Source organism: Temnothorax nylanderi, unplaced genomic scaffold (genome assembly GCF_030848795.1).
Source record: "Temnothorax nylanderi isolate EJ_2023f unplaced genomic scaffold, tnyl_v1.0 TNYL_tig0018_pilon, whole genome shotgun sequence".
In the NCBI taxonomy this organism is placed as follows: Eukaryota; Metazoa; Arthropoda; class Insecta; order Hymenoptera; family Formicidae; genus Temnothorax; species Temnothorax nylanderi.
This window is the reverse complement of record NW_027249080.1, coordinates 937,855-953,497: the sequence shown is the minus strand read 5'-3', so window position 1 is coordinate 953,497 and position 15,643 is coordinate 937,855. Positions and strand designations below refer to the sequence as shown.

Here is a 15,643-nt window from a genome sequence, read left to right as displayed (position 1 = left end):
ACAAGTATTATTTTCAAAATCTTGGAAAAAATAACGTCTGATATCTTCGTCTTCTCTTTATCATGAAATATACCTAGTTATCTAGAAGAGATCTCTGATTTTTATCTTTTTCTAAATTATAGTACTGGGCTATGTAGATAGGGAATTTAAATTAATTTGAATAAATTAAACTAGCGCTAAAAGATTTGATCATAAGATCGTGCCGATAAATATTATGAGATCTCAGCATGTCCATTATGTCCAGATCGCCAATATTGGTTTATTATTTCAAATTTACAGTTCTTTAGTATAACTACATTTATTCCGTTAACTTGTTTACTTTTTTTTACTTATTGTTTCTGTCATAAATAGTTGAGAACCATATGGCAGTGTTCATTAGTATCTTATTTTGATATTATCTCTTCTTTTTTGTCGCATCATATCGCGTTATTAAATTCGAAAATCGTAAATGTCTTATTGACAGTTTCGAGTACATTTTTAGCACAAATTTAATTCGTCAAAAATTTATGGGATAATATCCTGAACTTAGCGATATCTTTTGATATCTAAAATTAAACTCATTAACGCATATCATTAGAAACTCGCAATACGTTATAACGATGAATTTATCATGTCATTATCGTATATTGTTATCGTCTTCTATGGTGCAATCGCTGCATGACGGAAGCGGTCGTATTTGTTATCGTAATTAATTATTATCATAAGTTACACAAATTGAATTAAATTATGTATCGCTTCGAGTAATAATTCATGGCCAGTTTTATACATTACAATAATTTTCTATGTTTGGAACAGAGATGACATAAAAGATACGTAAAGTATATAATGCTTGCATTTATAGTTATCAATGCTGGCAATTATAGTTAATCAGTTAATGATTTTCAGGGAATATTTTTATCATTTTTTTGATAAAAATTATTCTATTGTATTTATATATAACTACAAAAGTAACAAAAATAGAAAAACTTTATGATATGATAAATATTTTAAGCTATTTATTTAATTAATTTTATATTCTACTTATTGGCTATATTTATAAATAGTGAATTATTTGTAACACATAACTATCATATTATTCGTTTTACTCGTCTGCTCTGGTCAGGATTTCATATTATTAATATTAATTATCTTATAAATTTTTGTCAATGAATTAAAGATATAACTGACAATAAAATACATAGAATAAGTTGAATTAACAGAATAAAAATTAAGAATGCGGCTAAACTCCGAAATTTGGATATCAGTAAAACCGAAGAAACCTCATCAGGATTATATTTGCTTGCACGAATGAAGCTATCAGTTTTCATCAAAATCGGAGATAGAGGGCTTATGAACATTTCTAACGGAGATGCACATCGGCGTTACACGCCAGATTATCGGGGAGCATTTCAATTAAGCTGTGGATTTATTTCTCGTCTCATTTATGTCAATGGTCGGAGCCGCCTCGCGAAGCTCACAATTATGTGCCTATCCAGGCGATTGAACTATGAAATAATCCGTCTCGCCGATGTTAGATAGCGGACTTTTATCACGTTTCCAGCTGCGCGAATCGATTCGGAACGGAAAAGTTCCGCTTCTTCGTCCTGGCAAACGAGATCATTACGAGAGGTGCTTTACGTAGATTACCCGATTCCCTAAGTAGATTTCTCAAATTAGGCGATGTAACTAATCAGACGGAAGCTCCGTACGCGCCGAGTGTGTTTCCGTACTTTTATTTTAATCATTATTACGGGGTATTTTTTATTATTTCCGTGGTTTAAACTAATCATAACATATATCAGTTATCTTCTTAGTTTAAAAATGTTTGTGGCAATTAATAAGATTCTTAAACAGAACTATAAACATCAATAACTATATCATGCAGAAATTAACATGTCATATGGTAGATGAGATTAACAGAGACATCACATAGACGACATTTTATTTTATTAATACTTTCTTTCTCTATTTATGGACATATTTTAATATAATTATTTAATTAATATAATTAATGCAAGCTTTGTGTGATAATTTCGGTAGAAGGAATTAAACTTTTTTTATGCTTAGGTTTCATCCGCATTTTGTTATTTAATCCAGTATTTATAATGTAATACGTATAAAATACATAAAATCTGTACATTTTATAAATATTACAAAAATATTCTAAGATAAAGTGTTACATGCTGCTTTACGATGTTAGGGTCTAAGCTTTTCCGAGTCGTTTCTTGTAAGAGCATTTGAAATGCAAAACCGTCCGAGCGGCGTTTACGTGACGTACGATATACATGACTCGCGATTAGTCGATAAGAGTAATTTCTCTTGCGATGCTTTCCCGTCGGGGAAAAAATTTTTCCTCGGTTTACCGCGAGCTATCGGGAAAGTTTTAAAATACAGCGAGAGGAAACATTGGAAACAGCGGTGGCGGGATGCATTCGTTCGTCATAGATATAAATCTATCTACTCAATGTCACGAAGGTAGGAAGAAAGAAAGGATAAAAAAAAGAAGAACTCTCGGTAGGCTTTTTGGATATCTGCCAAAAACTCCAGATCCGAATGAAACTCCGCAGTGGAGTTCGACACGCTAAAGGGCTTTGCCGAGGCGCATAGGCGAAAGAATATAGCGTTGCAATCGTTCCATTTCGCCGGGATTGCGACCAGCAGCGTCGTAGAAACGAAGATCAAATTATTTCGGTATCTAAATTCCAGTTTGCTCGACTTTAGATTGCGAACTTGGGAAACCACACCGGGAAGACGAGAAAGCTTCTCCGGAACAGAAATCTATAATTATAGGAAAGAGCTCATTTTGAACCTAACGGCGTTTCGCGGATATTATACGCGTGTCTTTAAAGAGATGAGTACAATTACGAAAACGGGATAAAAACAGGAAGGTGTCTTTAAAGAGATATTACAAACTATTTGATGTAATGAACGGTATGCCTATGTATTGACCTTACACGGACATGCTCGTGACTGACGTGTGTAAAAACGTTGAATAATTTATCGCGCAATATTATTCCGTCGTAATGTACAACGTCGACAATTTCCCGCTTTTAAAAGATACAAGAGAGACGTGAAACTAAGCGTACACGTATCCAAAGACTCTTTCGAAAGCTACGCTTGTCGCAGTATATACTCTTATCGATTGACATATTATAAGTGAGAATGAGGGAAAGTTGAAATTGCATGCACTCTTCCGCACTCGAGCTTTGTTTACGCGATACGACACATCTAATTTTATGACACATAATCAAAATTTATGACAGAATTTCATAACTCGATAAATGCGAATAAAAAGTTTTGTTTACAACCAAGACACCGTCCATAGATTCCATCTGGAAAAATCTGAGCTCTTTATGATGTTGCAATTTCATTGAAGAACAAAAATGATTTACTGCATGGATGTAAAAATTAAAGTATGAATTAGTTTTTGATTAAAAACAATTGGTGGTGGGGTGGCAGAGATTGATCTGATTGCACGAGTGAACAAAAAAAGGGGGACGCTCTGCTATTTGTGTTTATGAATGGGGCGGGGGCAAACATTATTTAAATTAGGCAATCTCTCGGGACGATTACGTCTGCGGTTTCGCTAATTGCGTGGTACCGTTGCACCGCTATGGTGAAACGTGTCGCGTCGTCGAACAAAAAATTCAGGTGCACGATTGCAGTTCGCAGAAAGCTCGAAATTCCCGCGCGAAATGTCGCCATTAATAAAGGGCTATATGGTCGTGCCTGCACGGTGTCGGTGATCATTGGATAATAAAGATAATTAGGTGGTATTCATCACAGACGCCGTGATGGCGCAAATTCACGAGACTTGTCTGGAAGTGATGTCGCTTGACATTTAAATATAATCAGACGCGTGTCCATGATAATTCTCCCTCGCTTGCTCAATCAATCATGATCGTCTCATAATAGTATATCCGGATTTGTCTTCCTCGCGTTGACGACCTCTTTTACTTTGTGATGTATGGAAGTATTAGTTATTGTTTTATCATGATAATCATTTTTCATTTGTAAATTGTGTAATGCTTTATTCAATTAAATTTAACCCTCCGTCACCACCGTTACTTTTACTGCTTTCGTTGCCCCCTTGGGTCCATTTTGTCCAGCCTGCTGGATCCTGACGTGAGTGAGTTCTCTATACTAATAACTTTTTTAGGGAGTGGAGCCAGACCTCGCCCTCTCTTTATTTCGGAGATATTTGATGAGCTCAAAATTTCGCTTGTGCCCAAAAAGACCCAGGGGGGGGGGTGACGGAGGGTTAAATTTAATGTTACGTATACAGTTTCTTAATAAAGAGGCATATACGCAAGAAAAGTTATTTTATGTTTGTGCTCTGTGATTCCACATTCCAATAAGTATAACGATACTCGAAAGATTTATTATAATTGGCATATATGGGAAAGAGGGAACCTATTTCATAATTTAATAGCCACAAATTTGATAGCCAATGCGATAAATTTTACAATAACTTTAACATCTCGCAAGTACCCACAATTCCCGTGGATTAGTAATGTATAACGCTATATTTGATCCGTATATTTGCAAATCAATAATTTGTTATGCACACGTAATTTAATTATTCATTTTATTATATTAACATATGTATTGCTGTCCTACATGAGTGTTATCAATACAAGATTATCAATTACAATATTAATTTCATTTTATCCCACTTTCGAAAAATAGAATTTCATCGACGGTTGATCAATAGTGGCGTTATAAACAGCAATCTGTATGGATGATTAAATTATTAATTCGAGCAGTAGATAATTATCGCTATTAATGTAAAAATTATTTACGTAATTCGGCATTAAATTAGGCGTAAAATATACGTTATTATAGTATTGTTTTACAATTTGATTACGAAATCATCGATATATTACATTTAGTTTGGCCTGTTGAAATTGTTACCGATCATTGCAATGCCTCTCGTCCGTAATGCTTCGCTGATGCTTCGCTGATGCTTCGCTGATCGATAGATTAACTATCTGGCTGAAGTCGTCGTCGGAGTACCGGCTCGCTATTTGTAGTAACGCAAACGTTTGCTCTGACGACGCGATAACATCGAAGATAACGAGCCCGATCGCAGTTAATGCCCGTCGGAAGCCTGTACGTGACTTCGTGACCGATGCCGCTTAATTTCGCGGGGATCGATCGTTGTCACGCGTGACTATCGGCTCCCGTACTGGGTCGCAAACGAAGGAACATTCGCATCGATTATTGCCAATTGGCCGAAAAGTTTACAAATATTTACCGATATCAGCGCTGTATCTCGCATACGTTATCAAACATTATTATGACGCGATTGCATCATACGTTTCTAGGACGTATTTCATATGTTCGTTACGTAAAAAGAGACTAGATAACGCGAACCGTTTGTACTGCAGGTTAAATTTTCCGCCCAATATAAACTTGTCGTCGTTGAATTTAAGGAACGAAGATGCTCTAATTTCCGCGACTGCGACAAACGGCTCGTCGACTTTGACGACGGACTCGCGCGACGGATCGTCGGATTTACGAAAACTCGCGCGTCTAGTTTTCATAAAACTCGACGCGACGGTCTCATAATATGCTAATGCGCGAACTAATAAAAATTCAGTAGTACGACGAAAGTACCGCGAAATTTTATGCGGCGATTGCGAGCGATGGTAGCTTTTCGGGAATGCGCATCGCGTCCTAGTGGTAGTGGCTGCTTAAAGGCTGTTTTTGCATAAGAGGACGAGAGGAGGATAGACGAAGATGTCAGGTTTTTATGTTAATCCTTAGCGGGGAACATTTTTGTTTGGCGCGGAGGTAATGGAATGGAACAAAGTCGCGGAATTTAAGATGCCTCCTTATTTTCTCTTATTCACGCCGCGCCGCCCCGCTTTACCACTTCGCGCGCCACTCGTTGACCTTTGAAGTTGAATGATGAAATTCTCGTGACGCGAACGGTACGTTTGAGCCGTTTATTCGAGATTATTGTCCCGGGAAAGTGTGCGGTACGGCTTATGTAAAATTAATGTAGCTGTACCTCGCACTTTTTTCTTTCACGCAAACAAATGTATTGCGTAGACCACAAATTTTCATTTTTCGATAATCACACCATTTATTCTGTACTCGGCGCTATCACGGGACAAATTTACGTTATTTCGACCGCGATCTTCTCTGGGAGCGAATTACACAACGATATTTCGTAACCACCGAAGAGAAACCACGCGTTGACGCATCGTCGAAACCCCGCAACATTCCACGTGACACCTCGCTCGAATGTTGCTCGAATGTTTGTGAGAATTATTGCAGAATGTGACGGCTTGGATCCTGAACTATGTGTGCCGCACGGTGGCGACGCGATGCGACGCGACACGAGACACGAGAAAGGATGCGAGAGATTGCTCACGGAGAGGAAGGAGAGGTCTTCTTCGTCGTCATTGGGAAAGTATGCCGTCGAAAGGTCAGCGTTTAACTCGCCATGGAGGCACACGCGCGAGTTATTGCCGCTTCCTCCTTCCTCTACGCTTCTTCTCGCCGGACCAATGTCGATTCGCAATTATTACATTAGCACGTAGTAAAGAAAATTGCGGAACGTTTCTCAATAATTAACTGCGAGGATCGCATAAAGGACTTGTTATAAACACACAAAGAAACTTGACGCTAATATAAATGTGGAAAGAATTTATTGATACAGTCGGAGTCATACTGTTACTGTGAACAATCGGAATTATATACACCATTGTCTTATATATACCATGGATCTAAACAATTTCATGCTTCTTTTAACACGACTAAAAAGCATCTTCATGCCGGTCACTGTTCTGTTCCTTCCGTTTTCTCTTCCATGCACTTTTGTAAATTTGAATTTTAGTAGGACGCGAACGATCCTCCTTGCAGGCAATAAAATAGTTCTCTCTTCTTCTAAGATGTCGACTTGCGCATGATGGAGTCCGCGGATTATTTACTTCAACCGCAGAGACAAAAAAGGTTGCACCGACGAGACAAAAGTGAATCCTTTCTTCTTTCTCTCTCTCTCTCTCTCACCTTGAAAAGCATTTTGTTTTGTTTTGTTTCCTTTCGTGTACTGGGTTTTATGCTTGATCTTTAGAATTGCAATGCACCGTTTTACCTGCGGGCTAATATCTCTCGTCGAATTATTCTAATGGAATATTACAGTCACGATGTAACCTCGTATTTACATGTAAAAGTGTATGAACATTTCAGAACTGCGTCAACCGAAACAGAATTAAATCACAAGAATACCCCCGGTTCGCGGGGTTCCCACGTTTCAATCTCGTGCTTTATTTTAAATTATAAATTCGGCTTTCAAATTGTATTTTCTTGCAGATCCCTGTGAAGGAATTACTGACAAGCGAATTTAACGACTGGGGCAGGGAACGCAGAGCTGGAATTGAAACCGCTCGACAAAATATTAAATTTCTATTCTATCCTGCGTTAAAGTTATTCTTCCGCGAAATCAAACTCTACTTGGTATCGACATCCTTTTATAAATGTTCGTACGTCGTCGACACACAGCGAAATTACTTGGAATATCGCGAGCCCATTCGCGGATTCTGGCCGATCGCCAAGGTCGATCGTGCGCGAGTGGATTTACACTGGAGGCATTGGAAGTCCTTAACGGACTCTTCTCTCTAATCCCCCATAGGAGGAAGATTCGGTAAAGTGCTTACTATCGGTTCCCGACGAGAAAAACTACGGAATTTATTTTCCAACATCAGACGAGATGAATTTGTTAGTTTTCTTTATAAAATTACGGAATTGATAATATAAATTATTGTATACGTTCAAACATTTTATATTTTTATCTTTACCTACAAAAATGTCATATACACACAAAATATTAATTCTATAAGTATTTCAAATTCTTACTTTACATTTCGCTTTTGTGTCTATTTTTATTATACATGCAATTGTACATTAAAATGTACATTGTGACATTTTCTTAGGAAAGGTATTATGTAAAAGTTGCTCGATACCTGAGACTACGAAGTTTTTATTGCGGCACGCAGGATCGCGCAATTATCCTTGCGGTTAACGACTCATCGCGGCACCTTTCGATTTCGCAATCGCGCGAGTCACTTAACTTAATTTCCCGCAGTTTGCCCGCAGTCAACGAAATTAGACTAGTCGTCCCCGCAATTTGTCGCTCTGTCGCGCGCGATTAGCCAATCGGCCGTCTCTGTCAGTCACGGATTTTCGTGATTTTCTGTACGTTTCTCTCTGGAGCACCGCAGCCGTCGTCTTTCAGTCATAGTCGGTAACGACAACCGCGAAACCGCAACGAAGCGCAGATTTCTTCGTATGCGCGGTGTAATTTAACGCGCAAATTCGTACGCTCGATAATTTCGGTGCATGCCTTTTAACCTCGCACTGTTTGCTTAATGATTAAAGTGGGAAATACTCATAATAAGGCAGATATCACGATTAGCTTCCGATATCGTTTGGCGCTGTTGTGCGCTATCGATGTAAAATTCTATTTAATCCACCTAGGATTACGATTTCACATTGCATTTTATCTGTGATGATTGTTCCTCCTCCCTGGATGCGAGAGAAACGAGATAACGAACTGTCATTTTCCGCGATAAAATACAGTATCGTATAAAATACCATGTACTATTTTCTGCGCAATCTTAATTACAAATCTGTGTGAAAAATCGAAAGTTCGTATATTATAGGAAAGGGCTTGTGCGTTTCATCGTACTATTTTAGTGTTACACGAGTTGAAAGAATCGTTCGGTTATAATCTCATTCACGACAACTTTCTGTACACAAATGTCTGTTTAAAAAAGAAAACGGATATTAACGGTAGATGTATATAAAGATAATCCTTGCCGTTTTACGCCCTTACGTTCACATCCACGTACTCTCGGTGGAATTTATCGCCCCAGCTTCTTCTTCGTTTTATCATCCCCTCCGCGCCGGCAACTTTTCGAAGATAAAAGCAAAGTTTTCACGGGTCTCTGGACGACTCGAGTTTCCGCTCAGTGTCGTCTGCCACGCACACGCATAAATCCGCGATCTACATTGCGGTCTCGCGGAATTTATTCCCTTCTGAAAGATATCCACAAAGAGAGAAGCACGGGAGAGCATTTCCGTGGCCAAGGGCAATTTCCTTCTTTTTTATCGTGCGAACACGGTGAGCAGTCGGTATTTTTACGGCGGAGCTGTTCCGCATGTCGGATTACGTCACGCTTCGCGTAGAGCATATCTTCCGGTACATGATAGACGTAATCCGATCTCATATTTTTTCACCTTTTAATAAGATTTTTGTGCGAGTAATCCAAGCTTCCGTTCTCATGATGGAATCACTAATCAGACAACGATTTGCAGGGCGAGCACCGCCTCCTTGTGTACGTTTCCTTTTCTCGTTAAAAGTCGCGAATTTTAGATCGACTGTATCGGGGCTAACCGGTGCTAGCCGTTCACGGAATCTCACGGGACGGAAATTACGTCGACCGGAGATAGGGAAAAAGCGCGGAAATTGCGACAAACAAGACGCATTTTATTTTACATCTCTAGCGCATGCACTCAGAGGATGAACAACCTCTGCGTAACTCGCATCGCCACGGGCGAGCTTCCTTTTTCTTCTCGCCTTCCGCGCCGCCATCGTAATATCCCCATAATTCATACAAGAAGAAAGAGTAAAGAGATTACGTTGTCCAGCAGGCGCGCGGCAGCTTTCTTCTGTAAAGCTACAATGTCTCGCTGCAAGTTGTAGGTGCATTCGCAGCCAATTACGGTCTTAGATGCACTGTCTTGAAAATACCGTCCTGTCATCGCCAAAAGTTATGATTTCTGACTTCTTTTCATCGTAAATAGATCAGTATGAGGTGATTTTCTATATGTATTTGTAAATTGTAAAGACAAGTTAAAGATGAAACTGTTTTGCGAATAATAAATACTTTCTATAGTATAAGCTAACTATGAGGAAGAAATTAATAGACAACATAAATTTATGAAAGACTTTCTATAGCCATTCAGTCTCTTTTCTATTCAACCTCTTCCGGATGTATTTGTTCGTTGTTACATCGTCTGGCTTGCCATCTATCGCTGTATTTTTAGAACACGATACATGACAAATTGACTATTGCGTCACGATTTCAAGAGCGATTGTTTCCGGTTTCGTCAACCAGCGAGACGATACAAGTAACTCTTCTCTTACACAATGTAATATCTCAATTTCTATAAAATTTGTGAATTATTCGAGTGATCGGCATTCTGTAGATTGCATCCGGCTTTTCTATTTGAACATCACGACTGCGGCATTGCGCAAAGATTACAAAACAAATCATTGTATTTAAATTCGTGTTTATTTTCTTATGCAATGCAAATGCCGCGATGCTGAAATTGATGACTAATGATTTTAAATAAATGGTTGTTAGATTAATATCCGAGTACCACCTATCGATGTATCAGAAAAAAGTTAAATGTAACAGTCTACAACAAGGATTATTTATTATTATAAATATTGCTGCAAACGTAACTTCGAACAGCGACGTAAATGCATTTACAATATCTTTCAGACAGAAGCTGTCGTTTAATTGTTATATATCTATGTAACTTTCGACCGTCGTAATATCGTGCTGCGGTAATTTGACGTTGATTAAGACAAAGTATCGAGGCGAATGTCTTGTATTTCCTTCTCTTCCGATGACAAAGCTAGTTTCATGCATCAAAGGGTGCATTAGTACGTAGCACTGTAGATCAGAGAATGAGATGCACCCTGAGCGTCGCTGATTTTCATTTCGCGTGCTTGCCAGCCGTGGAGTTCCACGAAGGTTCTTTACCTCGCTCCTCGCGCAGTCCCTTAAGTATGACGTATTTAATTGCTGATGCGATAAAAACAGACATGTCTTTCCATCGGTCTATTTTTTTCCACAAATAAGCTGTTATTTCTTTTAGTTATACGTAGATATCCATGCATCGATACGAGCAAGAAAAAAGAAACGTGTTCCGATGATACTTCTTTGCTCTCTCACGGGGGTTTTTACATTTAAATTTCTTTTTCTTGTTGTGATATAATAACGCATACAATACGTATGTATTATAAGTTCAACAAGTATCGAAGATAAATTATCTCGGTCTTTTGTAAAGAATATCAAGGTCACGTTATCACCGTATTTCGGACTTGGAAAATTGCACGGACGCGCAAGTTACATCATAATACTCCCAATTAACAAATTACGTATTTTTTTAGTCCACAAATAATATACACAAAACGTCGGCATAGCTCGAAAAAAATGTTGCTATCAAGAGGTGGAACACGATGAGCGGGCTTGCTCATTAAATCGTACAAAGAGCGTTGACAAAGTTGCCACGAGAACGACGAGTCGGCCCTCAAAGACGAGCACTTCCTCTTTGCAACTATAACCGCGTCGTGTTACCAAATGCATGACAGAATTCTGCAACGTACGAAAACACCGCTAGATAATTTCGTACACGCTACTCAATTTTTTATCCACTCCTCTTTCCGCTTCCCAAAAGCCGTTTAAATAGTTCACAGTACGTGCATGTCACGATATTTTTCCACTCTGTACAAAGCAGTACTGTAAGAAGCGAACTGCAGTTTCGGAAAAATTAAGTCCAGAAGTAGTCCGATTTTCAAAAATGAAATTTCATGAATATTAAGCTTTAAAAATATCTCTTAAAACACACAATTCTTTTATTGGTATCACTGCTCTTCGACTAACGTTTTACAAAATTGCAATATTCCGTGAGCATCACGAGACGATGTTTCCACCAAGAAAGATATTTTTTACATGTTTCATTGTGGAAGTAACTGTAATAAAATTTTTTTATTGTTTATTAATAATCTAAATATGATGTATTATTTATTTTATGTCTTTATTTGTAGATATTTGACTTTTCTAAACAGATATTTATTTTATTAATATCTGGAAGAGATGTTCTGTTCTCTCGTGCGCGCGCTCACAAAAACTTGAAAACGCTGCTTTTGAACAGGGGAATGAAGTCTTCTCTGAAATATGTCGACATTTGGTGGAAATATCTCGGAACGTTCGTTCACGAAGAAAAATCTCGTCTACCGAAACCGAGCGTTCTCGGTCACGGCGTTGCGCTCTCGACAGAGCGGGCAACGTCTTAATTAACTCGCTTCATTGGCGAATTCTACGGACATCCTCTTCTTTTCCTCAACTTTTGTGGTGTGTGTGTGTGTGTGTGTGTATTCCTCCGTGCCTTATAAATCCCTCTTACATCCCGGGCATTCTTCACAGCCTGTATTCCGCGACCGAAAAACCTTACACTGGTAGATCCATCCAGCTTTCGGCTCGGCCGTTAAATCCATTAGCCGTTGCTGTTGGCGGAATGAAAAAGCTGGCGAGATCATAGTGGATGGTGGTAAAATCGAGGAATCACACGCGCATCACGTACAAAACCGGGGAAGAAACTTCGTTATGAGAGAACTTGCCGTCTCGCGGCGATTTCTGGTTGGGTCAGAGGTTTTCCATTTGGAAAGTCCGCAGGATTTGACCACCATTCTGCCCCTTATGTCCTCTGCCGCCTTTATTCGTCGTTTGCACCTTCTCTTCTTATCCTTTTGTAACAGACTTTTCAACTACTCGAATCTTGTTTCGATGAAATTTCCATTGATCGTCTCTCTGATCGTCGAAATGGCATTGTCGGAGTAGAAGTGGTCAGGCGAGTTGGCAGGATAGAAACTTGCAAAGAAAATAGGATCGAAAAGTTACTCGTTTAATTTTTCACCGCGTATTTTTGATTTATAGCGAAGGGACATTTTTTAGTATCATTATTAGGCCTTTATTAGACCTTTTTTATATGAATGACGATATTTCATGGAAAAGACAATAAAAAGATAAATTGTTTTATCCTTTTTCCAAAAAAGCTAGTACACATTTTTTTTTATTTATCATCAAATATTTTTTCCTTCTGTAGTTTACATTGTTTGTAACAAATAGCGTACGTATTATTTTACATGAGCAGTATAATCAAATAACGTATTATAAAATTTGTTGAATTCAGCGTCCAGTCATAATGTTGACTGTTCATCAGATGGAATTATATCCAAACGGATCGCTTCAATTTGGCCGAAGCGATTACACAAGCGGCAAACATGTACTAGTTAGCGAATTTTGGAAAATAATATTTGGATAGGAACGTTTTCCTGTCCATGTAATGCGGTACAACCACGCATATCGTGTGAAGTTTCGTGTAGAATGTTCCTTTACTGGGGCTCCCCCTCAAGCGCAGTTGCGAAAAACTGACAGACTCCCGGATCTTTTGTTTCAAAGCGCCATTATAAATGCAGAACATAAATTAGCTGATATAATTCAGCGAGGATACAGGAATTACTCGCGTATGTGATGTGTCGGAAGTTATCGCTCCGACGAGCTCAAAACCGAAATAATGGAAGTTAATATAGCTTTAACATTATTATTTATTAATGTTAACTTTTATAAACACTTAATACTATTGCGCGATATAGCGAAATAGTATGTCGAAAATTATAATTATATTAATCCATAATTTTCCATTATTTCTTCCTTTGTTTCACTTTGTCCGTAACGCTGAAAATTTTACAGGATGCACTTACGCGAATTCTCAGGTGTTAAATGCGCTATTTCTTTCATGCGCGAGACAGGAGATCAGTTCTGAGGAAGCAGCTAAAGATGGGCGACAATATCCTTGAAAATTGCTGCAGGTAGGTATGTGTAAGGGCCGCTTCGTGTAATAAGAAACTTCGCGGAAATGAGCATCAATTTGCTGCTATTAAATTTCGTAAGAGAGCCAAGATTCCTCATTTACTTCGTTACATCTTTCAACTCGTTACCGTGAACGCGCCGTTACCGTCTCGTGCCTGCGATTAATGCCGGCACGATGTCGACTTAATCCGATGAGGAACAAAATAGGAGACTTTTGATAACATGTTTACCCCACTATTTAAAATACACTTCTTTGAAAGATGTAGTGTATGAGATGTAGAATATGAGAATATAATCCAGTTGTAATCGTGCGAGCTAAAATGTCTTAATAAAACGAAATAAATGGATATATTTATGAATAATGCACATATACATAATAATACATAACTCATAAATACATGTATAAGTTTAATTCGATAAATTCGATTAAATATTACACATTAATAATAAAACGAAACAATTATTTTGATTAACTAGACCATATTTTTTTTTTCGAACGCCTTTGAATTTTTGTTAGCTCCGATGCTTAAAAGGTTAATAAATCTTGCACATTGTTGTTTTATAAGTTTTAGAACCTGGTGTCTTGGCACTTTTAACGCCAGTTTCGCTCGTTATATTCTTTTCAAACTATCCGAAGTCTTGGAACACCATTGTACACCTAAGTGTTTGTAATGACCGCGGTTAAGATTGTTCGAGCTTTTTTCAGACCAAGCATTCAGACCTGCTTGGCGTCGCTCTCAAGGCGCGGTTGGCAGGAGGTTAATTTCGCGTGGCAAAGTGGCAGGACAGGTTGTAGATTACATCGTTCGTGTCGCCGGAGCACCGATTGCGTAGAGGGTGCGAGTGTTCTTAGTGTTTAAAAAAGAAAAGGGGCGAGTTGCGCGAGGAGAAGCGGTGGTAAACGAAATCGCAGGGAACCAGACGTTGTTTGTTGGAAATTCTAGCACCTTCTCCAGATTCAACTCCGTAACGTTTACGAGCTTGCAACTGTTCTCTCCCTCTCTATTCGTATTTGCGAGTCGGTCCCCTCGAGAGTGCATAAGGTGAACCGTTCCATTTTACACGGTCTACGTATTTTCATTCTTCCGTTAATCCACTTACGGAAATTGACTTGCTGTAATCTTGCTATAATCCAAAAAAGGATACTTTGTTTCAGTTTTATTACAATCCGGGTCTGTTTACAGCATAAAATGCTGAAATGGTCCCGGGCGTAACTCGATTTCGAGGTCTTTCTTGAAAAACAATTAAAAATTTTAAGTCGAGAAAATTTTCGAAGGCATTAAATGTTGTTTTTTAATAACTAATAAAACGTTCGAAAGTAGAATACTTCATACTTTTGTGCGGTATCATTCGCTATCGCTTGTTTACTTCGCTCCGACGAGAGGATCCTTTAATAAACACTCTTGCAGCGCGGACCGTCACCCGCATAATCATGGCCATTGATCGCGGTCGACGTGCCCCAGCTACGGTAGTCTAGAAAGGATCATGTCCTTGGCATAAGGGCGCGCCATGAAAAACGACATACCTGTCACAACCCCGCTTACCTTAATCGATGGAGTTAGCGGCGTGTTACTGGTAACGCGCGTACAAAAGCGGCCTTTCCGGTATGCGACGGTGATCAAACTGCCTCGATGGAGCTCCGACCGAAAAGAGAAAGACAGAGAGAAAGAGAGAGAGGGAGAGAGAGAGAGAGAGAGAGAAGAGAGAGAGAGAGGGAAGTGAAGCAGAGTACTGAGCGGAAAGGAAACGATAAAAGTGTGAAAGAACAGGTCCGGGTTGGCGGCGAATATAGGCCTTACAGCGGCCTGGAAAATAGAGCGGAAATAGAGCTCGCCGGAAAAGTTTCATGGAGACGGGATTTCTCCGGGAGCACAATGCTGAATTTACACTGTCGCGTGGAGAAGGTGGAACGAAGACGTTTTCATTCGTTAGTTTTGACCCGTGGCGTTTACTCAACGTCCGCCGGGCTCCTTTGTACCCTGAAGGAT

The 15,643-nt window shown here is 39.0% G+C and overlaps 1 protein-coding gene across 3 annotated transcripts in view; it reads left to right on the top strand.

The window, feature by feature from the left end:
* Positions 1-15,643, top strand: part of Pgant9 (polypeptide N-acetylgalactosaminyltransferase 9) — a 189,600-nt gene that overhangs the window by 64,201 nt on the left and 109,756 nt on the right. The gene's annotated exons all lie outside the window — the stretch shown is intronic.